This window comes from Peromyscus eremicus, chromosome 8a, assembly GCF_949786415.1.
Source record: "Peromyscus eremicus chromosome 8a, PerEre_H2_v1, whole genome shotgun sequence".
In the NCBI taxonomy this organism is placed as follows: Eukaryota; Metazoa; Chordata; class Mammalia; order Rodentia; family Cricetidae; genus Peromyscus; species Peromyscus eremicus.
The window spans coordinates 41,617,636-41,630,921 of NC_081423.1; positions in this window are offsets into that span (position 1 = coordinate 41,617,636).

Here is a 13,286-nt window from a genome sequence, read left to right on the forward strand (position 1 = left end):
AATTCTCAGACATTGTCCAAGGACATTTGAGTCCAACAAATGCTGTTTATCATAACTACTTCTTGGCCACAGCCTTCCCACCCTGGTGGGGTCCTAGCTGGTTGTTTACATTTCTCTAAGAGCTATTTTGAAGGCTATTCTAAGTTTTACTGAAACTTATTTCAGCTTCTATCTTAGTGATATTAGAAATGAAGTTTTTCTTTAAAATGAAGTTTGTCTTACTCTCTCAGAGGCAGGGCCCAAAGGTTAGTATGAGGACTAGTAGCAATAGGGGTCCCAAGAGGGTGAAGATTAGAGTTGTCAGCCAGGGAGAACTATTATACCAAGATTCCTAGATCATATGGAGTGTATAACCTGAAGGCCTCCCGCAGATATTCTAAAAATGCTGCTGGACTCTCCTCAACTCCCTGTCTTATGTCATATACCTTACTCATATTGGCAGGCCACCTAGCTGCTGCCTTCAGACCTGCCAACAGAGTCTGGCAATAGATCTTGAGCCTCTCCTTACCTTCTGCAGTGTTATGATCCCAATTGGGCCATATAGTTGGGAAGCCCATGTCTATTATGGCAGGATCAACTGTTGGCTCTCCATTAGGTCCCGGCACCAACTTGTGGGCCTCCAGGATAATCCTGCCCCGCTCTTTGGTGGTGAAGATCACCTGTAATGATTGCTGACAATCATCCCACATGGGCATATGGGTGAACAAGGTAGTTTCAAGTAAGTTAGTGAGATCATGAGGATTCTCAGAGAAAGGGGAGTTCTGTGAACGCCAGTTTATAGGTCACTGGTAGTGAATGACCAGTAGTGAAATGGCTGGCTTCCATTCTCACCTGGTGGCCCCGCTGGTCTCAGGGGTAGGACCACAGGACCCTGGAGTCGGGGTGTGCCTTTCCTTTGGCTCCATGTGGCTCAAGCCAGACCCACCTCTCCAACCCTGGGCGGGATAACTTCTCTAGCACTCTCCCCTCTGGTATTCTCCCCTCTCTACCTCATTGGGCCTGGTGGTAGGGGTGCTGTTAGCACTGGGCCCCATGGTGGGAGTACCACAGGCTTCAATGCTGGGCCTGGAGTGGCAGGGGCCACTGGAGTGGCAGGGGCTACTGGCATGGTGGGTGCTGCCAGCTGCAACACTGGGCCTGGAGCATCGGGGGCCACAGGCACAGCAGGGGCTGCTGGTGCAGTGGGTGCTACCAGCTGTGATGCTGGGCCTGGAGCATCGGGTGCTGCTGGCGTGGCAGGGGCCTCCAGCTGTGGCACTGGGCCTGGAGCATCGGGTGCTGCTGGCGTGGCAGGGGCCTCCAGCTGTGGTGCTGGGCCTGGAGCATTGGGTGCTGCTAGCATGGCAGGGGCCTCCAGCTGCGATGCTGGGCCTGGAACAGTGGGTGCTGCTGGCATGGCAGGGGCCTCCACCTGTGATGCTGGGCCTGGAGCAGTGGGTGCTGCTGGCATGGCAGGGGACTCCACCTGCGATGCTGGGCCTGGAGCAGTGGGCAGTTCATGGTGGGGGGACATGTCTTCCTTTGGGCTGGTGCCCTGTAAAATTGGGAAGAATGTGGGTCCCACTTCTTTTCTGCTACCAGCACCTTTACCTGTTGTAGCAAGAAGGCTTTAACCCAAGAGGGGGATTTTCAGTTAGCTCCCTCCAGGTGACTATGTCATCTGGTCAGGGTAGCCATTCCATGGTCAAAAAACAATCTCCTCCACTGCGTTGATGAGGAGGGCATTGAAGATACCCTCTGGAGGCCATCCCACATTATATGATGGCCATTCTGAATTACAGAAAATGTTAAATTTGCCCTTACAAATCTTTTTTTGTTGTTGTTGTTTGTTTTTTGAGACAGGGTTTCTCTGTGTAGCTTTGCACCTTTCCTGATGTCACTCTGTAGACCAGGCTGACCTCAAACTCACAAAGATATGCCTGCCTCTGCCTCCCGAGTGCTGGGATTAAAGGCGTGCACCACCACCACCTGGCACCCTTACAAACCTTAACATTATTCTTTTGAGCAATGCCTGTCACATTGCTCCAGTGCACCAAACATAAACCTAGAGGGCAGGAAGATGTCTGTCCTATGTTAGCAGTTAGTGTCAAGTCAATTATCAGCATCACACAAAGAGACAGGACAGTTAGGACAATAATAAGGGCCCAGCAGGATTAACAGACTCTCTCACACATATTTAACATGTCGAAGTCTTGCCTCTGCCTCTAACCTGGGTCCAGAGGATTTAAGAATCCAGAAACCATAAGGACTGGATGTCCTCTGCCCTACAAAATTCAGAATCTCTATTAAGATTGCAATTTGAGCCCCCCAGTGCATCCACTTAGGCTCCACCAATTGTCTCCAAAAAGCATCTTTGGAGGATTCCATGTATCTGACTTACAAAAACTGAGGTTAACAGGGAAGACAGGCAACACAACAGGAAACAGATAAAAACTCACTGATTAGTCCAAAACCTTTGGAGTCAAGGTCTGGGGTAGTGTGGGGGGTCCCAGACGAGCCCCCAAATGTTATGCCTGTATCGTGAGTCCCCCGACAAGACCACCAAGGAGCCAACTTCGGATGCAAAGACAAAAGGTTTCTTTATTCAAGCCCGAGCAAGGACCTCATCCGACACTCAGTTACAACAATGAAGAAGGAAGTCCTGAGCACTTATTACAAGGGGTTTATATAGGAAAAAGTTTACAAGCAGTGGGTTACATATCTTAGTGTCCTAGGATTGGATGAGGGAGCTAGGGGTGAGATAGTTCTTTGAAGTTATTGGCTGAGCTTTAAGAATGAAATTACTAATGGCTGACAGGATGTTTGCAGAAAGCCCCAGGATGCTAACACAATAGAGGGCATCTATAGAGACATAAATTTTTTACTCCCTATATTCTGTTTTTCTGGGTCCAGGATATACATTTAGATTTATTGTTCCAGCCTTATTTTCACATGAGTTCAGTCTCTGGTCAGCTCTGAGTTCAGTCACCGGTCAACAGATACCTCGAGATGGGGGCTGAAGCTCAAGGGGGCTACTGATTCTTCCCCTTCAGCAACAATACAAAACATCCAGGAAATCTGGGACACTATGAAATGACCAAACCTAGGAATAATAGGAATAAAAGAAAGAGAAGAATCCTAGCTTAATGACCCAGAAAATATTTTCAATAAAATCATAGAAGAAAAATTTCCTAACTTAAAGGAGGAGATTCAGATAATGATACAAGAAGCTTACAAAACACCTAATAGATTGAATCAGAAAAGAAAATCCCCTTGCCACATAATAATCAAAACAAAGAAAGAAGCTCCCAGGAGAAAATACAAAGTAACATATAAAGTCAGACCTCTTAGAATTACACCTGACTTCTCAATACAGAGTCTAAAAGCCAGAAAGGCCTGAAAATATGTCCTACAGAAACCCTTATCTAAACTAACTAAAAGATGGAGAGAGAATAGCCAAATCAACAAAATCATAAATGAAAAAGGGGACAAAACAACAGACACTGAGGAAATCCAAAGAATCATTATGTCATACTTTAAAAATCTGTACTCCACAAAATTGGAAAACCTAATAAATGGATATTTTTCTTAGTAGATACCACTTAACAAAATTAAATCAAGATCAGATAAACAATATAAATACACCTATAACCCCTAAGGAAACAGAAGCAGTCATTAAAAGTCTCCCAACCCCCCCCCCCAAAATGCACAGAGACAGATGGTTTTAGTATAGAATTCTATCAAACTTTCAAAGAAGAGGCTAACACCAATACTCCTCAAATTATTCTACAAAATAGAAATAAAAGGAGCATTGCTAAATTCATTTTACGAGGCCACAATCACCCTGATACCCAAAACATACAAAGACTCAACAAAGAAAGAGAATTACAGAGCAATTTCCCTTATGAATGTACATAAAAAATACTCAATAAAATATCCAAAATTGAATCAAAGAACACATTAAAAAGATTATCTACCATGACCAAGTAGGCTTCATCTTAGAGATGCAAAGATGATTCAACATATGAAAATCAATCAATGTAATTTGCCATTTAAACAAACTGAAGGGGAAAACACACACAATCATCTCATTAGATGCATAAAAGGCTTTTGACAAAATTCAACACCCCTTCTTGATAAAAATCTTGGAGAGAATAGGGATGCAAGAGAAATTTCTCAACATAACAAAGGCAATTTACAGCAAGCCCATAGCCAACATCAAATTAAATGGAGAGAAACTGAAACAATTTCACTAAAATCAGGAACAAGACAAGGCTATCCACTCTCTCCATATCTATTCAACATAGTACTTGAAATTTTAGCTAGAGGAATAATATAACTAAAGGAGATCAAGGGGATACAAATTGGAAAGGAAGAAGTCAAAGTATCGCTATTTGTAAATGATATGATAGTATACATAAGTGACCCCAAAAACTCTATCAGAGAACTCCTACATTTGATAAACACCTTCAGCAAAGTGGCTGGATACAAAATTACCTCAAAAGTATCAGTACCTCCTCCATACAAAAAACAAAGGCTGAGAAAGAAATCAGAGAAATAACACCCTTCACAATAGTCACAAATAATATAAAATATCTTGGGGTAACTCTAACTAAGCAAGTGAAAGACTTGTATGAGAAAAACTTCAAGCCTTTGAAGAAAGAAATTGAAGAAGACACCAGAAGATGGACAGATCTTCAATGCTCATGGACCAGTACGATCAACATAGTAAAAATGGCCATCCTACTAAAAGCAATCTACAGATTTAACTCAGTCCCCATGAAAACCCCAACATAATTCTTTACAGACCTTGAAAGAATAATACTCAACTTTATATTGAAAAACAAAAAACCCGGGATAGCTAAAACAACCCTGAACAGTAAAAGAACTTCTGGAGGCATCTCTAGCCCCAATTTCAAGCTGTACTACAGAGTACATAAAAATATATGTACATACATATAGTAATAAAAAAAATCACATGGTATTGGCATAAAACCAGACATGTTGACAAATCGATTGGAGTCAAAGACTCAAATCTAAATCCACATACCTGTGGACACCTGATTTTTGATTAAAAAGAAAAAGCCTAAAAGACACAATAGAAAAAAGAAAGCATCTTCAACAAATGGTGCTGGTCCAACTGGATGTTGACATGTAGAAGAATGCAAATAGATCCACACCTATCACCCTGCACAAAACTCAAGTCCAAGTGGATCAAGGACCTCAACACAAAACCAGATACACTGAAGCTGATAGAAGAGAAAGTGGGGAATAGCTTTGAACACACAGGAGACAACTTCCTAAACAGAACACCAGTTGTGCAGGCACTATGATCAACAATTACTAAATGGGACCTCATGAAACAGAAAAGGTTCTGTAAGGCAAAGGACAGCATCAATAGGACAAAATGGCAGCCTACAGAATGGGAAAAGATTTTCGCCAACTCTACATCCAATAGAGGACTAGTAACCAAAATATATAAATAACTCAAGAAACTAGACACCAACAAATCAAATAATTCAAATAAAAATGGAGCACAGATCTAAACAATGAATTATCAACAGAGGAATCTCAAATGACTGAGAAACAAATGTTCAACATCCTTATCCATCAGGGAAATACAAATCAAAATGACTTTGAGATTCCATCTTACACCTGTTAGACTGGCTAAGATCAATAACACACATGACAGCTCATGTTGGAGCAAGGAGAACACTTGGGAGTGCAAACTTGTACAGCCACTATGTCAATCAATATGACAATTCCTCAGAAAATTCAGATTCAATCTACCTCAAGACCCAGATGTACCACTCTTGGGCATATATCCAAAGGATGCTCCATCCTACCACAAAGACACTTGCTCAACTATGTTCATAGAAGCTTTATTCATAATAGTGAGAAACTGAAAACAAGCTAGATGTCCCTCAACTGAAGAATGGGTAAAGAAAATGTGTTACATTTTACAGAATGGATTATCACTCAGATGTTAAAAAAAACCGACATCATGAAATTTGCAGGCAAATGGATGGAACTAGAAAAAATTATCCTGAGTGAGATAATCCAGACCCAGAAAGACAGACATAACATGTACTCACTTATAAGTGGATAAATTATAATCATGCTAAAATCTACAGACCCAGAAAGGCTAATTAACAAGGAGGGCTCTAAGGCCGATACATGGATCTCCCTGGGAAGGGGAAATAAAATACATTTTGCTGGTGGACTCATGGTGGGTGGTATGGGAACATGAGGGATCAAGTGTGTATGTTGGGGGGTTGGAGGGAGAGAGTACTTGTAGAGATAACTCGAATTGGAGAGCATTTGAGGGGTAGTGTGGAAACCTAATACAGTAGAAACTCCCTGTAATCTATGAGGGTGACCTTAGGGAAGACTCTTAGTAATGGAGCATATGGATCCTGAACTGGCCATCTTCTGTAACCAGGCAACTTCCAGTGGTGGGACTGGGACATGAACCCAGCCACAAAATGTTTGATATATAATCTATCCTGCCTTCAAGATGTGGTGGGGCAATGTACTTGGAACTGGTGGGAGTAGCCAACAGATGACAGGTCTAATTTGAAGGCCTCATCATGAAGGGGAGCCCAGGCTGGACACTGCCTGTATGGCCAGGAACCAGAGGCAGGATAACCCAGATAACTAGGGTAGAAAAAAATCAATAAAATGATTCCTAAAGGTATTCTATGATACTCATAGATTGGTGCCTAGCCCAACCGTCATCAGAGAGACTTTGTCCAGCAGCTGATGAGAACAGATGCAAATACTCCACAGCCAAACAACAGACAGAGAGACCCCAAATTTGAGATCTAAGTCAGGTCCCTCCACTTGGAGCTTGGGGACCCTGCAGAAGAGGGAGAGGAAGAATTGTAGGGAGACAGAGGGGTTGAGGACACCACAGATTATAGCCCACAGAATCAACTAAGCAGGCCTCACTATGGCTCACAGAAACCAATAGGCAATAGGGAACCTGCATGGGTGCTCTGCATGTATGTTATGGTTGTTAGCTTCCTGTTTTTGTGGGACTCCTAATAGTGTGAGTGGAGGATATCTCTGACTTTTTTTGCATGCTCTTAGGACACTTTTCCTCTTGGGGTGTTTTGTCCAGCCCTGATGTGAGGGTTTGTGCCTAGTCTTATTGTAACTTGTTATGCCATGTTTGGTTGATATCCCTGGGAGGCATGTTGTTTTCTGAAGGGAAACCAGAAGAGGAGTAGATCTGAGGGAGAGGGGAAGTGGGAGGAGGGACTGGGAGGACTGCAGGGAGAGGAAACTATGGTTGTGATGTGTTGTATGAGAGAAGAATAAAAAATAAGAATGGAATATGAATGATAAAATGAATAATTCAACAATAAAAGATAATATTCAAGGAGGAAAAATCTTTTATAATTTATTGCTTTTATGTTATCTAGTTTTATTTATACGTTAGTTTCTGTAGTGATCAATCTCTCCTCTTGTTTTGCTTTCATTCTCCTTAGAAGAGCTCAGTAACATGAGAAAGTAGCCAGGGAAATTGAGATTTTGAACACAAAAACAAAAACAAAAACCCACTAATAGAATATTCAAAATGAAAAAAAAACACACAAATAAACAAACAAACAAAAAAACCCCAAACCTCCATTAACAAAATAGTGGAAATCATCAATAATCAACTAGACCAAGCAGAAGAAAGACTATCAGGGATAGAGGACAAGGTTGAAGAAATACTCCAAGAATACAGGACTCAAATAATTATTTCCCTGTTCCAATGCCATTCCTCACAGAAATAGATCAAAACCAAACCAAACCACAAAGGTTAACAGTGAAGCACAAAGGAGCCCAGATAGCCACAGAGACCTGAGCAAAAGGACAAAGCTAGAGATGTCAACATTCCTGACTTCAGATGAAGAACCACAAAACAAGAGCACCATGGTGTGGGCACAAAAACAGACACACAGGTTGGCATGGAATAGGAGACTCCAATATAAACCCACACAGTCATGGCCACCTGATTTATGAAAGCCGCAAAAACACAGCATGGAGAAAAGACGACCTCATCCATGACTGGTGCTGAGAACCCTGCAGAGCCTCATGCAGAGGCAGGAGATTGGACCCCATCTCTTGCTCTACACAAAAATCCACTTCCAATGGCTCGAAAGTCTTCTGAGAATGGAGGCTCTGAAACAATTAGAGGAGGACGTAGAGAAAACACACTAAGCACAAGCACAGGCCAGGACCTGTGACTAGGATTCCAGGTGGCCAGGAAAGGATGCCCACAGCCATCAGGTGAGATCCTGAGAGGCTGTAGGAGGTTCTTCATGGCAAAGGAAACAGTGGACTGAAGAGAAGGCAGAATTCGGAAAGTCTTTGGTAGGTGTTCATCAACCCGAAGATCAATGTGTTGACCACACCAAGAGTTAAACAAGCTAAATTGGAAATCAAACAACCCAATTAATAAACGTCTTAAATAAATGGACGCAGAGTTCTCAAAAGATAAGTTCAAAGGGCCAATAAACATGAAAAAACGTTCAACCTCACTAACTATCAGAAAATAATGCAAATGAATGCAACAATGAGATTCTATTGAGGTGATTCATCAGAGAAGACTGCTAGGACATGGGTTTAAGCCAATAGACAGTCTTTATTACACACACACACACACACACACACACACACACACACACACACATACACACACAGGAATACAACTAAAACTTGATCCACCAGATGACCAGCTATGCCATTTCTCACTATTACCTGAAGGACTCCTAGTCATAGAGTGGTGTGCATATTAATGCCTATTGTAGGGCTGTTCACAAAGACTATGTAGTTATGAGGCCAACCTAGGTACCCAACAGAGGGATGAGTAAAGAAAATGTGGTGGGTACACGATGGGATTTTTATTTCAGCCATAAATAAGAACAAAGTTGTGTTACTTGCAGAACAAATGACTCAGCTGGAGATAACCATATTAAGTGGATTAAGCCAGTCTCAGAAACACAAATATCACGTTTTTAGTCATTTGTGGTCCCTGAATTGTATGCAGACACATCAATCATGTGTGTACAGATGACACATAGGTAGAAGCGAAATGGTCCGGGGGACAGAGGGGACTAACAGGAGGGGAGTGGGTGTGGTTGGCAGACAGTATACACTTGTACGAACATGGTTAATTTAAAAAGAAAGAAAATTGCTCAAATTTAATATTTCTTTTGCAATGAATTGGTTTTTTTTTCTTTTTCTTTTTAATTGAACCTCTCTGTGTAGCCCTGGAAGTCCCTATGTAACCCAGGCTGGCCTTAACCTCACAGGTTCACTTGCCTCACTCCTGAGTGCTGGGATTAAAGACAAGCACTACCACACCTGGACTTTCAAATAGAATATTCCAATCATCAATGCTAATGTTTTTGTGTAATTTCATATAACTGAGAGAATAACTCAAAAATACCCTTGCCATAACATCAGAGGACGCTGTACCCGTCTGTTTAGTTAGCATTCCTACGGCTTCAGGTATGTCTTTGAGGCTTTTGATTCTTGTGTAATAATTTTCCTTTTTAGGTTCTTTTCTGTGTATTCACATTGTTTTTACTTCTTGCATTTATTCATAAACTACTTCACATGTACACATAAACTCTTAGCTGTTACATGTATGGAAATACATATTTTTCATGATTTTTATTTGCCATTTTATTTATTTATTTTTTCAATTCTTTTCCTATAGAGTTTTTTTAATTTTATAATTTAATTTAATTTTACATATCAGCCACGGATTCCCTTTTTCTTCCCGCTCCCGCGCCCCCCCCCCACCTCGCCTTCCCCCCAGCCCACCCCACATTCCCATCTCCTCCAGGGCAAAGACTTCCCTTGGGATTGAGTTCAACCTGGTAGATTCAGTCCAGGCAGGTCCAGTCCCCTCCTCCCAGGCTGAGCCAAGTGTCCCTGTATAAGCCCCAGGTTCCAAACAGCCAGCTCATGCACTGAGGATAGGTCCCGGTCCCACTGCCTGGATGCCTCCCAAACAGATTAAGCTAATAAAATCTTTGTGGATTTCTGTGGACCTCTCTAGCACTTTGCTTCTTCCTATTCTCATGTGGTCTTCATTTATCATGGTCTCTTATTCCTTGTTCTCCCTCTCTGTTCTTGATCCAGCTGGGATCTCCCTCTCCTCTAAGCTCTCTTTCCCTCGACCCTTGCCCTTCATTACCCCACCCTCTTGAAACTGAGAAGCTTTTGTAGAGCAAAAGATACGGTCAACAAGGCAAAGCAACAGCCTACAGAATGGGAAAAGGTCTTCACCAACTCCACATCTGACAGAGGACTGATATCCAGAATATATAAAGAACTCAAGAAATTAGACATCAAAATGCCCAACAGTCCAATTAAGAAATGGGCTATTGAACTAAACAGAGAATTCTCAACAGAGGAAGCTCAAATGGCTGAAAGACATTTAAGGAATTTCTCAACATCCCTAATCATCAGGGAAATGCAAATCAAAACAACTCTGAGATACCACCTTACGCCTGTCAGAATGGCTAAGATTAAAAACACTGAAGACAGTTTATGCTGGAGAGGATGTGGAGCTAGGGGAACTCTCCTCCACTGCTGGTGGGAATGCAAGCTTGTACAACCACTTTGGAAATCAATATGGTGATTTCTTAGAAAATTGGTAATTAATCTCCCCCAAGATCCAGCTATACCACTCTTGGGCATATACCCAAGGAAAGCTCAATCATACCACAAGAGCACTTGCTCAGCTATGTTCATATCAGCATTGTTTGTAATAGCCAGAACCTGGAAACAACCTAGATTCCCTTCAACTGAAGAATGGATAAATAAAATGTGGTACATATACACAATGGAATACTACTCAGCAGAGAAAAACAATGACATCATGAGATTTGCAGGCAAATGGATGGATCTAGAAAAAAAATCATCCTGAGTGAGGTAACCCAGACTCAGAAAGACAGACATGGTATGTACTCAGTCGTAGGAGGATACTAGATGTAAAACAAAGATGACTAGACTGCTACTCAAAACTCCAGGTAGGCTACCTAGAAAACAAGACCCCAAGAAAGACATAGGGATCGCCCAATGACAGAGAAATGGATGAGATCTACATGAACAGCCATTTTATTTTTAAAAGGTGGCTTAAATGTTTGTGATTTTTATTTTGCAATGACACATCTAGATTTCTTTCTTTTCTTTCTTTCTCTTTAGGTTTGGTCTTCTAAAGAAAACTTGAGTTTAAAGGTACATACCCCACTTCATTTTGGGAATTTATCTTGCATCCAAAGTCACATGTTAGTGGATTTAGTAGCAGCTATGGAAACGAATGCAAACTCACCATTTACTAAAGGTTTTAGCATATAACTTGCATGTTAACTTAACTTTCACCTTGAAATTCTAGTTGGAAGAAAACAAACCCTATAAATCTTATGCACGCAAATAGAACGGACAGAAATATATTCATAATTAGCATATACATGTTTATTTCAAAGCTACAGTAATTTACAAGAGAAGCTATACATGCAACATTTTTAAACAACACATAATTTTGTTCTTATTTATGGCTTAAAATTCCATTGTGTATGTAGAACCCATTTTCTATACTACCCATTGCTCTGTTGCTGGACACCTAGGCTCCTATAACTCAGCCACTGTGAGCAGCGCTGTGATAAACACTGATACACACATATCTCTGTGGTGTGCTGACATAGAGGCTTGCAGATAAATAGTGAAAGTGGTCACATGGTTATTGTTTGTACGAATGCAACATACCTATTGTATGTGTGTTTGCATATATGTGTGTACACATATATGTGTGGTTGTATGTGTACATGTGTTCCTGTGCATGTGGCTGCCAGAAGTTAAGAGAAAGTATCTTTCTCAGTTAGCGTTTGAGAAATTCCATGGATGATATGAAATTGGGGCAATGACAGATCTAGATTCTTTGCTGAATGGGAGCTCTGGCCTATCTTAAACAGCCCAAAAGTGCATGGTAAGCACGATTAGCATCACAAGGCCTAGACAGAGACCAGGAGAAGCCAGAACAGGTGATGTTTTTAGATATCCAATTGAAGTCCACTAGAATTTCTTGATAGACTCACACTAACCTCCATCTACTGGAATCCTTTGTCCTCCACAGCTAGACATGACAGTGATGAACCCAGGATGGTGTGGGTGTAGAATTGATGGTATTTTTAGGTGAAATTGTTAGATATAAGGAAGGAGAGGCTGTGGCTGGTTGAGGAAAGGAACTGACATGTACTAACCCTTCAGAAATGAGGCTTTGTATGAGAAAAGACCTCAAGACAATGACTGGTTCTGGAGGTGGAAGTATTAAAAAGGAACAGTACATCACTTTAAAAACAGCATTTTCTTTTCTGATTGTGACATAAATAATTGAGTTATGTCCACAATAATCTATGGAATTCCAGCTTCTCATGAATTTGTCTTCTTCTTTCTATCCTTATCCACAATAATATTTGGTACATGGGGAAAAGAAAGTTAGGAAAGAAGTCAAAATGATATCATGTAGTTGTCTGATTTCTGCTATAAAGTGAATTTATATTTGCCTCCCAAATCTGCAATCTGATGTAATATTAATGTAAAAAAGAAAACAAATATGACCTATAAATAAGAGTAACAAAAGTTTAGAAACTGAAGAACAATCCTTCTTAAAATTAGAACTAGCCACTTCTTGCGAAATTACAGCTATGAAACCAGACTTATGAGAAATTAAATTATTTCAAATATTCTAATCATCATATAAAATAATTCATAGAGTACAAATAACTAAAGGGCAGAGTGGAAACATACAGGTAGCCTGGTTGAAAGATGAGCTGAGTTCTTGTCAATTAAGACAGTGGTGGATATGGTGGCAGCAGGTTTAAAAAATACAGTTCAAAATGGCTACAGTTCTAAGCAGTGGAGAGAGAGAGAGAGAACAAAAGAAAACAGAGAGAGAGGGAGGGAAGGAGAGAAAAGGAGAGAGAGAGAGAGAGAGAGAGAGAGAGAGAGAGAGAGAGAGAGAGAGAGAGAGAGAGAGAGAGAGAGAGAAGTTGCCAGGAAAGCTGCAGGTTTCTTGGAGACAGTAGTCCTAAATGCACTAGAGGAACTGTAGAAACCTGCCATAAAAGGAAATAGGAGCCATAGAAAAGTCACTGCAGCTTAAAGAGGAAACCCTTCTTCTCAGAATGGTCACAGACACAGTTTGCAAAAAGTGCAGCTATGATTGATGAAATGTGATGTCGATTAGATGTACACATGCTGTAGCTTTGTCTTTGTCTTTGTCTTTTTCTTTTCATTATATC